General features: G+C 63.6%; 1 pseudogene; it reads right to left on the bottom strand.

Annotated features, from left to right (window-relative positions):
- Positions 1–368: 368 nt before the first annotated feature.
- On the bottom strand, positions 369–3,211 carry LOC126637661 (pre-mRNA 3' end processing protein WDR33-like; annotated as a pseudogene).
- Positions 3,212–3,931: the final 720 nt, after the last annotated feature.

Raw genomic sequence — 3,931 nt, 5'->3', positions numbered from 1 at the left:
TGTAGGTCCGGGAGGGTCCCTACAGGTCCGGGGGGGGTCCCTGTGGGTCCAGGGGTGTCCCCATAGATCTGGGGGGTCCCTCTGGGGTCCCCTATAGAGCACGGGGTCCCTATGGGGTCCCTGTAGGTCCAGGGGGGTCCCTACAGATCTGGGGGGTCCCTGTAGGTCCGGGGGGGTCCCTATAGAGCAGGGGGTCTCCTATAGGTCAGGGGGGTTCCCTGTAGGTCCTTGTAGGTTCAGGGGGGTCCCTACAGAGTTGGGGGTCCCTATGGGGTCCCCTATAGGTCCGGGAGGGTCCCCTATAGATCCGGGGGGGTCCCTACAGCTCTGGGGGGTCCCTTTAGGTCCCTGTAGGTCCGGGAGGGTCCCTACAGATCTGGAGGGTCCCTGTAGAGCTGGGGGTCCCTATGGGGTCCCCTATAGGGCAGGGGGGGTCCCTGTAGGTCCAGGGGGGGTCCCTGTAGGTCCCTACAGGTCTGGGGGGTCCCTACAGATCCGGGGGGGTCCCCTATAGGTCCAGGGGGGTCCCTTTAGGTCCCTGTAGGTCCAGGAGGGTCCCTATAGAGCAGGGGGTCCCCTATAGAGCAGGGGGTCCCTGTGGGGTCCCCTATAGGGTCAGGGGGTCCCCTATAGGGTCAGGGGGGTTCTATAGGTCCAGGGGGGTCCCTGTAGAGCAGGGGGTCCCTGTGGGGTCCCCTATAGGTCCAGGGGGGTCCCTATAGGTCCAAGGGGGTCCCTTTAGGTTCCTGTAGGGTCGGGGGGGTCCCTGTGGGGTCTCTGTAGGTCCGGGAGGGTCCCTGTAGAGCAGGGGGTCCCTATGGGGTCCCCTATAGGGCAGGGGGGGTCCCTGTAGGTCCCTATAGGGTCAGGGGGTCCCTACAGAGCAGGGGGTCCCTATGGGGTCCCCTATAGGTCCAGGGGGGTCCCTGTAGGTCCACGGAGGTCTCTATAGGGCAGGGGGTCCCTATGGGGGCCCCTGCAGGTCCGGGGGGGGTCCCTTTATGTCCCTGTAGGTTCTTGTAGGTCCGAGGGGTCCCCAGTAGGGTCGGGGGTCCCCTATAGGTCCAGGGGGGTCCCTGTAGGTCCAGGGGGTCCCTGTAGGTCCAGGGGGTTCCCTGTAGGTCCTTGTAGGTCCCGGAGGGTCCCTATAGGTTCCTGTAGGGTCGGGGGTCCCTGTAGGTCCCTGTAGGTCCAGGGGTGTCCCTGTAGAGCAGGGGGTCCCTATGGGGTCCTCTATAGGGCAGGGGGGTCCCTGTAGGTCCAGGGGGGTCCCTGTAGGTCCCTGTAGGTCCGGGGGGGTCCCTGTAGAGCAGGGGGTCCCTATGGGGTCCCCTATAGGGCAGGGGGGGTCCCTGTAGATCTGAGGGGGTCCCTGTAGAGCAGGGGGTCCCTATGGGGTCCCTGTAGGTCCAGGGGGGTCCCTACAAATCGGGGGTCCCTATAGGGTCCGGGGGTCCCTTTAGGTCCCTGTAGAGCTGGGGGTCCCTATGGGGTCCCCTATAGATCTGGGGGGGGTCCCTATGGGGTCCCTGTAGGTCCAGGGGGTCCCTGTAGAGCAGGGGGTCCCTATGGGGTGTCCTATAGGGCAGGGGGGGTCCCCATAGATCCGGGGGGTCCCTGTAGGTCCCTGTAGGTCCAGGGGGGTCCCTCTAGAGCAGGGGGTCCCTATGGGGTCCCCTATAGGGTAGGGGGGATCCCTATAGGTCCCTATAGGTCCGGGGGGGTCCCTAGAGATCTGGGGGGTCCCTGTAGGTCCCTGTAGGTCCAGGGGGATCCCTACAGATCTGGGGGGGTCCCTGTAGGTCCAGGGGGGTCCCTGTAGAGCAGGGGGTCCCTATGGGGTCCCCTATAGATCTGAGGGGGTCCCTGTAGGTCCCTACAGGTCTGGGGGGTCCCTACAGAGCAGGGGGGGTCCCTGTAGGTCCAGGGGGGTCCCTTTAGGTCCCTGTAGGTCCAGGAGGGTCCCTATAGAGCAGGGGGTCCCCTATAGAGCAGGGGGTCCCTATGGGGTCCCTATGAGGTCTCTATAGGGCTGGAGGGTCCCTGAGCTGTTCTATGGGGTCCCTATAGGGTCGGGGGGTCCCTATAGGGCCGGAGGTCCCTATGGGGTCCCCTATAGGGCAGGGGGGATCCCTGTAGGTCCCTGTAGGTCCAGGGGGCCCTATGGGGTCCCTATAGGGCCGGGGGTCATTTTGGGGTCCCTGTAGAGCTGGGGATCCATATGGGGTCCCCTATAGGGCACGGGGGGTCCCTACAGGTCCAGGGGGTCCCTATGGGGTCCCCTATAGGGTCAGGGGGTCCCCTATAGGGTCAGGGGGGTTCTATAGGTCCAGGGGGGTCCCTGTAGAGCAGGGGGTCCCTCTGGGGTCCCCTATAGGTCCAGGGGGGTCCCTATGGGGTTCCTATAGGTCCAGGGGGGTCCCTACAGATCTGGGGGGTCCCTGTAGGTCCCTGTAGGTCCTTGTAGGTCCAGGGGGTCCCTGTAGAGCTGGGGGTCCCTATGGGGTCCCCTATAGGGTCGGGGGGTCCCTGTAGGTCCCTATAGAGCAGGGGGTCCCCTATAGGGTCGGGGGGATCCCTACAGATCTGGGGGGGGTCCCTATAGGTCCCTGTAGGTCCGGGGGGCTCCCCTATAGGGTCAGGGGGGTCCCTGTATAGCAGGGGGTCCCTATGGGGTCCCCTATAGGGCTGGAGGGTCCCCTATAGAGTAGAGGGTCCCTGTGGGGTCCCCTAGAGGGTCAGGGGGGTCCTTTTAGGTCCCTGTAGGTTCTTGTAGGTCCAGGGGGTCCCTACAGATCCTGGGGGTCCCTATGGGTCAGGGGGTCCTGCAATAGGGTCCCTATGGGGTCCCTATAGAGTCAGGGGGTCCCTGTAGGCAGTCCTATGGGGTCCCTATAGGGTCGAGGGGGTCCCTGTAGGTCCCTGTAGGTCCAGGGGGGTCCCTACAGATCCGGGGGGGTCCCTAGAGAGCAGGGGGGTCCTTTTAGGTCCCTATAGGTCCGAGGAGTCCCCAGTACAGTCGGGGGTCCTCTATAGGGTCAGGGGGTCCCTATGGGGTCCCTGTAGGTCCCTTTGTGTCCCTGTAGGTCCCTATAGGGTCAGGGGGTCCCTATAGGGTCCCTATAGGGTCGGGGGGGTCCCTGTAGGTCCCTGTAGGTCAGGGGGTCCCTACAGATCGGGGGTCCCTAGAGCAGGGGGTCCTTTTAGGTCCCTAGTAGGTCCGAGAGTCCCCCAGTACAGTCGGGGGTCTCTATGAGGTCAGAGTCCCTATAGGGTCCCTATAGGGTCAGGGGGCCCTATGGGGTCACTATAGGGTCGGGGGTCCCCTATTGGGTCAGGGTGTTGGGGTCCCTATAGGGTCGGGGGATCCCCTATAGGTCCAGAGGGGTCCCTTTAGGTCCCTTTGTGTCCCTATAGGTCCTGAGGGGTCCCTACAGATCTGGGGGGGTCCCTCTAGGTTTGGGGGGTCCCCATAGGGTCCCTATGGGGTCCCTTTGTGTCCCCTATAGATTTAGGGGGGGGGTCCTTCCCCCTCCCCCCATCAAACCCCCTTCCCTCCTCCCCTTCCCTTCCCTTCCCCTCCCCTCCCTTTCACTTCTCCTTTCCTTAACCCTTTTTTTTTGTGTCTCCTCCCCCTCCCCTTTTTGCCCCCTCCCCTTTAACCCCTCCCTTTAACCCCTCCTCTCCCTTTTGAGCCCCTCCTTCCTTTTAACCCCTCCTTTAGCCCTCCCCTCTTTAACCCTCCCCTCCCGTTAACCCCTCCTTTTGGCCCTCCCCCTCCCTTTCACTTCTCCCTTCCTTAACCACGCCCTTTTTGTGTCTCCTCCCCCTCCCCCTTTGTCCCCTCCCCTTTAACCCCTCCCCTTTTTGACCCCTCCCCTCCTCATTTTTAACCCCTCCCCTCCATTCCAGCCCCCGACCCCTCCCACGG

The sequence above is a fragment of the Myiozetetes cayanensis genome, unplaced genomic scaffold (genome assembly GCF_022539395.1).
Source record: "Myiozetetes cayanensis isolate MyiCay16 unplaced genomic scaffold, myiCay2020 scf1594, whole genome shotgun sequence".
NCBI lineage: Eukaryota > Metazoa > Chordata > Aves > Passeriformes > Tyrannidae > Myiozetetes > Myiozetetes cayanensis.
The sequence above is the reverse complement of the archived record's forward strand: the minus strand, read 5'-3'. Positions and strand labels throughout refer to the sequence as shown.